Here is a 12,564-nt window from a genome sequence, read left to right on the forward strand (position 1 = left end):
ATAAACAGCCAGAAGAAGTACATAGGGTGAGATTCAAAAGGGTTATGAGCTTCTGTCCCCATGGAGTTTGTGGGTATATCACTGTCCTGGCACCTGGATGTGTTCACCCCCAACCCCCAAAATTATCCCGACCCGATTGTTCAGGAGTTTTATGGAGGTTGCCTTACTCAGGCTGATTGATGAAATCATGGGCTCTTGGTGATTAGCTTGATCTCCAGGCCCTCTCACCTCCCTGGAAGTTGGGGTAAAATTGTAAATCCCTACCCTTGAATCACAGTGCGGTTTTTCTGGGACCAGCCTCCATCCTGAAGCTATGTAGGGGACCTCCAGGCATCTCATTCACGTACAGAAAGATCTGCTTGTCACTCTGCATGTTTCTAGGGTTTTACAAGCCCTTGTGTCAGGAACCAGGGACTAAGACCAACTGTTATAACAAAAGGCACTCCTACCACTCAGGAAGTTATAAGAGTTTTAGGAGTTTAGTGCCAGAACAAAAACTAATATATATTTCTTATTATATTATAATATCACAGTGTACAGTTGGTCACTGGAGAAGACAAATTTGAGGACATTAGGTGGAATTCAAAAGTGTCTCACTGTATATAATTATGTCAAGATTTTGAGAGCTAGGGTGATCAAGAGAAGGAATACTGAAGTAGGAATCCCACTGTTTGCAATTTAATAATAATCCTGGTTCTTCCCTTGCACTGGTACTGGGGACACTTGGCATCCTAGCCTGTCCGTCTGCAGTGGGGATCATTGCTGGAATGGCAGAGATATGGAGGTGCCTTCATAGGACTGCCAGGCATTGTCCCCAGGGGCAATACCTTTATTGAGGATGTAATATCTTCCAGTAGTCATGTACAGATGTGAGAGTTGGACCATAAAGAAGATTGAGTGCCAAAGAATTGATACTTTGGAATTGTAGTGCAGGAGAAGACTCTTGAAAGTCCCTTGAACAGCAAAGAGATCAAACCGATGAATCCTAAAGGAAATCAACTCTGAATACTCATAGGAAGGACCGATGCCAAAGCTGAAGCTCCAATATTTTGGCCACTTGATGCGAAGAACCAACTCATTGGAAAATACCCTGATGCTGGGAAAGATTGAGGACAGAAGAAGGGGGTGACAGAGAATGAGATGGTTGGATGGCATCACCAACTCAATGGACATGAGTTTGAGCAAGCTCTGGGAGATGCTAAAGGACAGGGAGACCTGGCCTGCAACAGTCCATTGGGTCACAAAGAGTCAGACACGACTTAGCAACTGAATAAAAATATTTCCTTAAAGTATTAGCCTGGGCCAATCATAACAGATTATAAAAATCAGTAGAAATTTTAAAACATAGGATGTTGGCATGATTTTGTCTTTGACTTTAAATATCTAAAACTCTTCTGTTATTGGTTCCTTGTGAGTCTTGACTTGATGAGATGATGCCTCTTCAAGGGCTAACATTAATGTTTAGAATCCCCTGGCCCCCTGCCACAACCAAGTGGCTTAATGTGTCCCTAACTCTCTTATTAAACTAGACTTGATGCTTACATATCACAGCTGTGAATTAAAGCCTGGCAATGAATTGTGTATGTGAGAGTTATTTTTTTAATAGAGAAAAGTGAGAATTAGTAAAAATTATCCTGTAATGAAAGTTCAGTCCAGTCACTTGGGATCCATGACTTCCTTCCATCCTTCCTTCCGGCATGAAGGCATGTTCATGCCTGGGTTGGCATGAGTCACACCAGCTGCCACTGGGGTCCATGCTTCTCTTCTCCAGTTCGCTTGCCTCTCTCCTTCGGCAAGACAACAACCGAGTTATGCTCCCTTCTTTATTAATATGTTTGCTGCTTTTTAGCAGCACCCAACCTATGGGCTCCAGCACTGCGTCTCCTGTTGCTTTATTATACCTTCAACTGGGAAGTCTTCTTTTCCAGGCAGTTCCCAAAGAGTGCTCTTGGAACTACTCTTTAGAAAAAGGAATAGAAGGAAGGAAATAAAAAATAAGAATTAAGAAATTGAAGTCAGGGTCCTCAAACAAGGACTCATTTCTGAAGGTAAAGCCCTAGGAGCAGAGTCAGGCAGGCATGGTTTCAGTGGTCAGAGATTAGAAGTACCAGATTAGAAAGTGAAAGTGAAGTCGCTCAGTCGTGTCCGACTCTTTGCAACCCCATGGACTATAGCCTACCAGGCTCCTCCGTCCATGGGATTTTCCAGGCAAGAGTACTGGAGTGGGGTGCCATTGCCTTCTCCAGATTAGACTTGGGCCAAATAAAAATAACATGAGCCAAAGAGTTTCATTTTTAGTGGAAAGGGTAAATCTTGAGAAACCCAGGAAGAATCATTTGGATTATAAATAAAGGAACACAGAGGCAGTGACAGGCTCATCTGGCACCATTCACATATCCAGCAAAGTTGAGTGGAATGGGGAGGGAGTGGGGAGTAAGAAAAAGAAAACCTTTAGAAAAGTCTGTTATTTTGCCTGGTATTTTACACCAGAAACATGCCAAAGGGGAAGAAGGGTCTGAAAATACTGGGGTGGAATAGGTGAGGTAGGGGTGCACAATTACAGCCTCTGCAGGAGCCCAGGGTTGCAGGAGGCTGAGTTCAGGGCTTGCTGGCAAACAGAGCAGTCAGATGCTGGGGCAGGGGACTGACCATGCACCGAAGGCCACCATTCTCTGAAGGCAGTGCCTTGCGCTTATAATTGCTTCTCTAGGCCCTGTCTTGCCAAGTCTGCCTCTTTGGATGAGTGGCTCCAGCTGCATTTTCAAGGGCTCCTCTTTTCATGCACAGAGCACCCTGGCCCATTAGAGATCCACATTCGGGCAGGACTCAGGCACCCAGGCCCCGGATCCTGGACCACCCAGCTGAGAGCAGGGCAGGTCATGGTAGAGTGGAGGGTCCCTTTGTGGCTGGAAAATTGTGGCCCCTGCCTCTTGATCCCTAAATCTTTTCTTGGCACTCCCCTAAGGGAGTACTCCTATGTATAAATTTATTGGAAACAAAGCCAGAAAAATCTAAGTCTCAGTTATTAGCCCAGTAGAACCAAATGTTTCTACGAAGGCACTGAAAGCAGGTGAGTCCCAGGAGACAGACTACATAGGGAACGACAGCCTGTGGGGCGGGGTCAGCTGTGCAGGAATTTTACAGACGGCACCAGTTGTTTGATTACCAAAGCTGTGCAATAGGTATTTGGCTCAGACTGAAAGTATCTGATTCTCCCTGGCCCTGATCCGTCAGCAGCCCTCCCACCCTTCAGTGTTTGAACATAACTGGAATGGGGATTGGGATAATGATGAGAGAGCACCAGTCATTCCTAAATCTGTAAGCATCTGTCTGAGTTCCAGTGAATTCATCTGCCTTATGAAAGAAGCTTCCCTCCTTCCTGCAAACCATGAGGCTGTAGATAGCGGTGTGTGCATAGCGCCTCCTTGGCCAGCCTATAGCCAGGTCACATTTGCCCTCAGTCCACTGTGGTTCATGGCTCTGCTGTCTAATCAGCTGCACAGCCAACAACTTACTGTCCCCACCAACATGTAGGAGTGGTCAGGCGCTAAGGATTCTGTCCCTCCCCCCGGCATGGTGGCCAAGTGCACAGGTCCAGCTGTGCTGGATTGTGGCCTCGCCCTGCACTTCCCTTCCTTTATCTGCTGTCCTTTCCCGCTTGCCCACTTTCTCCTCATGTAGCCTTTATGTTTCCTTGGATTGAACCGGCCATTCCCTCCTCCAGGGCACAACCCAACCCAATGGGAACTTAAATCCCAGCACCTCTGAAGGGAGCCTTATTTAACTTGATGATTATGTGTGTATGTTCACTCACATGAAAATAAATTTTGCAAGGAGAGTTGTTAGATTTTTTTTTATTTGCTGTGTGAGCCCCCACATTCTTTGTAGCCATCTGTTTTTTGTGTCATTGGCTTTCAAGCTATTTTGTCCTAACCCGTAAGAAATATAGTTTATGACACGATCTAGTTTTTCCCCTCCCTGCCTTCCCTTTACTCACACAAAAATTGCACACAGCAATACTTATCTTTGCAGTGTGTTCTGTTCCTTGATTTTTTTTTTCTTTGTTACACTCTATTTAACTTTTTGAATGCTGTTTTTTACCACTAATTGATTATGGTCCGAATTACACTGATCTTTGGTTACCTTTTCCAAAAAGTCCTTGAACTGACCACTCTACCAGCCTAATACCTGGCATTTAAATTTAAAAAGATTGCATAAACAAATAATTTGGGGAAACATCTTATTCTCAGAGAGCCCGAAATACACAGCTTACCTGTTTAAGGCTCTAAGCTCTCCTCTGTGCATGCTCAGTTATGTCTGACTCTTTATGACCCCAGGGGCTGTCGCCCACCAGGCTCCTCTGTCCATGGGATTCTCTAGGCAAGAATACTGGAGTGGGTTGCCATTTCCTTCTCCAGATCTTCCCCATGTCTCCTGCATGTCCTGCATTGGTAGACAAATTCTTTACCATTGAACCATTGGGCTTCCCAAGCTGTCCTGCGCTTAACACTTTGTGAGCGTAAAACACATTTGCTTCCTACCGATGAACTTCAGGGAATCAGCGGCATTTCTGGGGCCCACCAGATTAGAAAACACCGTGGTGCACTGATTTAGAGACTGAATGATGACTGTCTATCACGGTCTGTCGTCACAGATCTCTGTTTTAGATTTTCCTTTGCCTAGCGCTCCACTCCCCATGCCTGCACTGAGAAGTGTGGTATTGTCAGAAGCACAGTTTTCGGTGCAGTCAGTGGATTCTCCTTAAAGAATTTAGTTAACCAGGGCACTCAAAGCCGGTGCACTGGGACAACCCAGAGGGATGGGATGGGGAGGGAGGTGGAGGGGGGTTCGGGATGGGGGACACGTGTACACCTGTGGCTGATTCATGTCAATGTATGGCAAAAACCACCACAATATTGTAACATAATTAGCCTCCAATTAAATAAATTTTAAAAGAATTTGGTTTATGGTGCAAATTGCATAGTTTGTCATGTTTCTCTCTTTGCCAGGAAGTTTCAAGTTAAAGCAAACTCTCAGTTGCAGTAATATTACATTGAACCATATGACTGCCTTTTTTGAGGATCTGAGATGGTTGGATGTAGTTCAAATTAATATTTAGCCTAACCGATTTATAGAATCACTTCCTTCTTCCATTTGGTTTTAAATCTTATTCTAATTTAAGAGCCTGCTAGAATATGTGTCTTCTGTTGTAAACCACTTTATTCTTTTGGAAAGCAAATGGATATAAATTTTAATAAGTAAATAGAGTCCAGCTGTAATGTCCCATTAACCAATAGAGTGTTTAAAATACAGATTTTTTCCTAATTTCCCTATTATTCAGTAGTTGGTAAATGCTGTGGATTCTGCAATGAGGAGTATTTTGAGGGAAATTTTTTCCCCTGTACAATCCCTGGGTGGATATGAGAACAACAAATTAAAAAATATATCTTTGTAGACAATGAATTTTTATTGACCAGTCCAAATGATACTTGCTTTCTGCATAAATTAGAGAATAATAGTGTCACAGAAGCCACCTCAGCCCTCAAGGTACTTGCTCACCAGGCTAGTTTTCTCCACCAGGGATCTCATTACAAAGATAAGCAGCAGTTACTAAAAACATTACATGTAATGGATCGTGTGGAATTTCCTAATATATTTCCTCCATAGAGTCAGTGGCCTAGAGTAATGGGTGAGCCCCTTTATTGTCTAGAGGAAATATTTTGATTTATCTCTGTATAGCTTCTAGCTTAAGAGTTGCTTTGGGTTGTTGTTTTTTTTTTTTAACTTAGAAGAAACTGTAGAAGATATTTATTAAAAAAGATAAAACCTAATCCTATTCATTAAATTCATTAAGTCAAAGGTTGAAATAAAAGGGAGGGAAATTTTTTTAATAAAAGATAAGGTTTTAATATGTCTATACTGAACAAATTAGAGTGCCTCTCTTTTAAAAAAAGAGAAGGTGTATATCTTAAGTCTGAATCTTGAGTCACTTGTAATCATCATGTTGTTAATCATTGTTATAGGCCTTGGACTCATACTGTTAGAACAGGTTATAGCAAAGAGGTATGTTAACCAGGGCAGGAGGCTGTCATCATCCAGAGGGGGCACTGAGTTTTGTTTTTTTAACTTGGTAATTTCACCATAATTGCACCTGTGCATCTCTAAATGCTCTGTCAGGGCGGCTTGCTTTATGCCCAAGGCCACACCGTCCTTGTGTCCGCCTTGAAGTGGCAGACTGTGAGATATCTTTTCTCCCTCCTCCTTCCTCTCTTGTATGGTCCCATCTACCTCTCTGGGAACTTATTAGACACCCATGTATTAAGTCCCCAATATGTGTCAGCCACCGTGCTTGGCACCAAGGATATCACTATGAACAAGCGCTTCATGGTTCCTGCCTTTGTGGGTGATACTAAATGGAGTAGTAAGAGTAAGTAATTAGATGAGTTCTTCAGTCCCATGAAGCACTTTGTAGTATAACTATCCAGATAGCGAAGTATCAAATATCTAAGTACATGGCATGTCCTTATCACTTAGTCCAGGTCCCACCTCTTCTGTTAGCCTTTTTGTCACCATTTGTATCAGTCAGCACTGTCTAGGTTATACTTCAGTAACAATCAAGACCAGTGGCTTAGGACAGTCCTCATTCTACTAAATGTCCGTGCCATGTTGGCTGGAGGTACTGCTCCTTGTAGTACCTCCTTATTATGTGTCCAAGGCAGAAGGGAGTGCCACGGTTTAGAGTTTTGCCAGCCATGGTGTTAGGAGGGAAAAATGCACTGACTCTTAAAACTTCTGCTTAGGAACAACACTTAACACTTTTTCTCACACTTCTGTGGCTAAAGCAAGTTACATGTCCCAGTGTGACTTCAGGAAATGGGAAGATTTACTTCCCTAGGAAAGGGACTGGATATATTCATATCACCGCAGTGCCCTATGATCTCTTTGATCTCTCTAGTCATGTAGATCTTAAATGACACTTCATCTTTCAACCCTGTGTAGTTACTTAATGTAAATGTGTGCCCCTCCCCAGTTAGATTATAAATTCCCAGATAACTAGCACATGTTTTAGTCTTCCTTATGTGTAACTCAGCATGATGCTGGCCTTATGTTAGGTTCTTAAAAATGATCATAAATTGTATGAAGGCGAGAAGAGAGAATAATCAGAACTCTCTCCATGTTTTAATATAATGCTTGATAGTCTACTGAGGATCTGTGTACACTATCTCCTTTAATCTTTTCAAGGACCAAAGGACATAATATTATGCCTTTAACAGATGAGAAAAGTGAGACCCAGACCTTGTACATGACTTGCTTACTATTGCACCCCAAAAAAAAAAAAAAAAGTGATTGAGCTATATCTGAAACCATGAATTCTAAATCCTGGGCCAGTGGTTTTACCTACTCCTGTAGTTGTTAATGTGAACACTCCGATTTTTAGTTTCTGCTGAGGATCACACAGGGGAAGGGAGAAGGAAACTTCAGAAAGAATTGAAAGCCAAGATGTGTTTCCTGGCATCTGGGTGATAGCAGAGCTGAGGGGGACACATAGCAGAACTCTCGTCTTGAATTCAGCAGGCCAGTGTATTAGTTTACCTGTAGCTCCTGCAACAAATTATCATGAACTTGCTTGTTTAAAACAATATAAATTTGTTCTCTCACAGTCTGAAAGCCAGTAGTTCAACATCAGTTTCATGAAGCCCAAATCAAGACGTTTGTAGGCTCACTGAAGCCCAAATCAAGACGTTTGTAGGCTCACTGTCTCCAGAGCTCCTTGCCTGAAGAAGGAAGAATCTATTCCTTGCCCCCTCTTCCAGCTGCTGGTGGCTGCTGGCATTGTTTGGCTGTGCCATCACTCCTGTCTCCACATCCTCTTTCTGTAGACTTCCCTTCTAAGTTTGTGATCTCCCTCTGACTCTCCCTGGTAGGGATGTGTGTGATTAGATTTAGAACCCACCCAAATAATCCAGGAAAATATCCCCATGTCAAGATCATCAGCTCTGCTCTATGTTACATGGCAGCCTGGACGGGAGGGGAGTTTGTGGGAAAATGGATACATGCGTATGTATAGTTGAGTCCCTCTGGTCTCCACCTGAAACCATCACAACATTGTTAATCGACTATACTCCAAAATAAAATAAAAAGTTTTTAAAAAGAGATCATCAATTTAATCATTTCTGCAAAGATCCCTTTTCCATATTAGGTAACAACAACAGGTTCCAGAGATGAGGGTCAGATATTGATACTTTTGGGACCATTAGGGTGGTGGGAACCTCTTCTGCTACTCCACTTTTCTCCCCTGCTCTACCCCTCTTTTATCCTCGCCCATCTCTGTCTCCCCTCCGAGTGGTACAGGTTATATAGTATATTGAAAGATCTCTGGAGTCTGATACACATCCAGTTAATTCCTGGATCTGCCTCTTCTTGGCTATGTGACTTTGGTGAGTGAATTACTTACCCTGAGCCTCAGTGTCCTCCTGTGTAGAGACAGAGGCCTTAGAACCTATGTGCAGCTTGGTGTGGGATGATAAATGAGACCGGGCCTGGCAGGGGCACCTTCCCGAGTACCCTGCCCCCGCTCTGCGCTGTCCCTCATTTAGGCTCCCCATCCTCTGCACCCACAGGGCTGGGCCTGGTGGGCTGCAGGTAGAGATGCTGCCCACTGGCATTCCTGGAGCACCTCCTCCCGTTTATTTTTCTTAGTGACTCTAAAAATACACAATGTTTATTAAATAATTAATCATCCTTTCCTAGAAGAGTTATTTCATTTCACGGGTGAACAGTTTATTGCCAGAGAAACTATGTCTTCCTCCAAAATGATGTATAACATGATTTGGTATCTGCATTTTTAGACACTTGAATGTGTTTTTTCTCTCTGCCAGTTAAACTTGAAGGTAATGTAGTGCGCATTCATTTGCACTTTTTTTCTTTTCTAGAGATATAGATGTGCATAGTAGAGCAACCTCATATTTTTCCATTTCTAAAATAGTATGTAAAACCTGATATGTTAGTGTGCACGAATGCCAATAAGTTTTAGTATTTAGTAAATATTGAGTAGTAATAAATACCACAGGTAGCAAGCCTTTATAATATTAAGCCTATGAAGAAAATTAAACAGTTATATAATTGGCAAGGAAATAAATGCAAAAGTAAAAAGAAAAATATATGAAAGCCATTTTTTCTCAAACCCATTTTTGCGGTTTTACGTACTTGTCTGCCTTCAGAATCTAAAATGCTAGGCTAGTTTATAAAGCAGTCCCTTTAGACATTTGCCTTATTTTTAGGAAATATTGATCCTAATGCTAGGTTAGTAAATAGGGATTATTTGCCATCTTGTCTCTGATGACATAAGGGGTCTGAAATGCTGGGTGGAGAAGAACCAGGAAACCAAAACCAGCTGAGGGGTTCCTTGATCTGTTAGTCGTGTCTGCCATGGAGCAAAACATGGGCGCAGCACAGCATGACTAAAGCACAGGTAATTATTGGAACGTACTCCATCTCGGCCGTCACACAGTTAGCTTGACCCAGGGTCATTGGTTAGCATTAACTTTTTCACAGGAAAGGCAGAAAAATGGGGGGGAATACTCTCCATACGTACCCATTATATCTGAAACTTGATGATTTCTTGATAAATATCGAGGGAAGAAAGGAGGGAGAGACTTGCTCTAGAGTACTGTGACCGTGTGTGCCATGGGAAAACTTGTTTTCAGAATTTGGGGCTGAGTTTGTAGTTGCTCCCGGCACAGAGAGGTCCGCAGTGTTCAGAACGACCAAGAACATCCTGTAACTTCATTTGTGGATAAACAGCATACATGCAGTGTTCGAATATTAAATCCTTAAAGCATTTGCATTGCCTAACAACAGATGCACAGTTCTGGCAACAGTGTGGCCTTTTGTGTTTGGTTGCCACACCCCTGGAAGGGGTAAGATGGACTTTTAAGATGTGAATCCCAGCCCTGCCACCAACTGTTAAGGTCTTCTTGTGCAAGTTATGTAACCTCTTCAGTACCTCCATTTCCTCATCAGAGAATAACATTGTGTCCCACCTAGGAGGAACACTTTTTTTTAATCTGTTGTTTTAAAATTATTTTTTAATTGAAGATAGTCGAATGACAAGGCTTTGTTAATTACTGCTGTACAGCAAAGTGACTCAGTTATACATATATACGCATTCTTTTCATATTCTTAGATTCACATTTTTTTAATTGGAATATAATTGCTGAGCTTTTGGTAAGAGTTGAGAACAGTGTCTGGCACATCCATAGTGAGAACCCCAGTCCTTTGGCCCTCAGTTCCATTCCTCGCCTCCCCTGTGGGCCTCTGACCCTGAGGTGGTTTCTGGCTTTCACCTGGGTTTGGCCACTGGAAGCAGTGAAGGCTAGGGGAAGGGAGACCATGGTTCCTCTCCCGGCTGTTTGCCTCCAGGCTGTGCCTCCTCTTGCCTCCAGCCACCCCTGCCCAGGCTGGCAAGGCTGTGGCTCTGCTGGGAGCCTCTACCGCCTCCTGCGTGGGCCCTTCAGCCTGGAGGTGGTAGGTCGCTTCCTGCTATTGCTAATTCCGAGTGCCGCTCTGTCTCCTGTCTGCTTTTCAGCTCTTCCACCACCTGTATGTTTCAAATTCTTAGAGCAGTTTTTGTTTTCCTTACTGTGCCCTTAATGATAGACTGTAAACATTTACTGTCGCTGTTGTTCTTGTTCCTGTTGTCATCATTGTCTCATGCTTCAGAGGAAACTCTGGAGTAACCCTGAGGCTCAGGAAGTGAAATGAGTTAACCGGGATCCCATAGCTGGTGGGTGACAGACGCCAGCATAAAACCCTTTCACTCCATCTCTCCTACCAGCCTTTGGATGGGCTAGTATCCTTGACTCTTAATTAGTCTGAACATACAATGTATGTCTTGCCTAGGGGCCCACTTCCTTTTTGACTCCCACATATTGGAGTGACATATGCGGAGGAGCAGCCATCCTCACCACCAGCGATTGCTTTTGGGGTCACACATCACCAAGTCAGAACTGACCTCAGTCTTCATGGGAGGGAGCGGGTTCCACCACAGTAGAGGGTTGGGGGGTTACTAAAGATGATTGATTACAAGCAACAGAAAACAAATCGCATGATCTTAAGCAAAAGACACGGCTTCCCACGTGGTGCAGTGGTAAAGAATCCACCTGCCGATGCAGAGACACAGGTTCAATCCCTGGGTCGGGAAGATCCCCTGGAGGAGGAAATGGCTACCCATTCCCATCTTCTTGCCTGGGAAATTCCACGGACAGGGAAGCCTGAAGAGCTGCAGACCATGGGGTCGCAAAGAGTCAGAAGTGACTTTGTGACTGAGTGCACACACACGCAAGCAAAAGACAGTTTGGTTGTCTTCTGAAACTCTGAGGCAGGGAGATGACCAAGATGAGAGAGAAGGGTCTGAAGAAGTGTCAGGATCATATCTATCTTTCATCTCGATTCTTGGCTTCGTCCTCTCTTCTTAATTCTTATGGTAGAAATGACCCTGCTCTCTACGCCAGCCCTTCAAGATGCCGAAGGGAAAGAAGGCCAAGGGGAAGAAGGTGGACCTGGCCCCGGCCATGGTGAAGAAGCAGGAGGCCAAGAAGGTGGTCAACCCCCTGTTTGAGAAGAGGCCCAAGAATTTTGGCTTTGGACAGGACATCCAACCCAAGAGGGACCTCACCCGCTTTGTCAAATGGCCCCACTACATCTGGCTGCAGCAGCAAAGGGCTGTTCTCTATAAGCGGCTGAAAGTGCCTCCTGCAATTAACCAGTTCACCCAGGCCTTGGATGGACAAACAGCTACTCAAGTGCTTAAGCTGGCCCACGAGTACAGACCAGAGACAAAGCAAGAGAAGAAGCAGAGGCTGCTGGCCCGAGCTGAGAAGAAAGCCACCGGCAAAGGCGATGTCCCCACCTAGAGGCCACCTGTCCTTGGAGCAGGGGTCAACACGGTCACCACCCTGGTGGAGAACAAGAAGGCCCAGCTGCTGGTGATCGCTCACAATGTGGATTCCATCGAGCTCGTGGTCTTCCTGCCTGCCCTGTGCTGCAAGATGGGGATTCCCTACTGCGTCATCAAGGGCAAGGCCCGGCGGGGGCGCCTGGTCCACAGGAAGACGTGCACCACATAGCCTTCACACAAGTCAACTCGGAGGACAAGAGTGCCCTGGCTAAGCTGGTGGAAGCCATCAGGACCAATTTCAGTGACAGATACGATGAGATCCGTCGTCACTGGGGAGGCAGCGTCCTGGGGCCGAGGTCAGTAGCTCGCATCGCCAAGCTGGAAAAGGCGAAGGCCAAAGAGCTGGCCACCAAGCTGGGCTGAGTGTGCACTATGGAGTTTTCTGTACATAAAAGTAATAAAAAAGATTCTCCTTCAAAAAAAAAAAAAAAGAAATGACCCTGCACATTCCTTTTCCAGCCAGTGTGAGTGCAGTATCTCAGTTACAAATTCCTAAGGGAAGAGACTCATACTCAGCATAGACCAGCCATAGACCATCCTGGTCAGACTGGCCGGGTCCCTTCATACGAGATGTCAGCCAGGGGCCTGCTGCTGCCGCACAGGTT

General features: G+C 44.4%; 1 protein-coding gene and 1 pseudogene across 17 annotated transcripts in view; both read left to right on the plus strand.

Annotated features, from left to right (window-relative positions):
• Nucleotides 1-12,564, plus strand: part of APBB2 (amyloid beta precursor protein binding family B member 2) — a 377,673-nt gene that overhangs the window by 315,564 nt on the left and 49,545 nt on the right. The gene's annotated exons all lie outside the window — the stretch shown is intronic.
• On the plus strand, nucleotides 4,850-12,390 carry LOC123334433 (annotated as a pseudogene).

This window comes from Bubalus bubalis, chromosome 7, assembly GCF_019923935.1.
Source record: "Bubalus bubalis isolate 160015118507 breed Murrah chromosome 7, NDDB_SH_1, whole genome shotgun sequence".
Classification (NCBI taxonomy): Eukaryota; Metazoa; Chordata; class Mammalia; order Artiodactyla; family Bovidae; genus Bubalus; species Bubalus bubalis.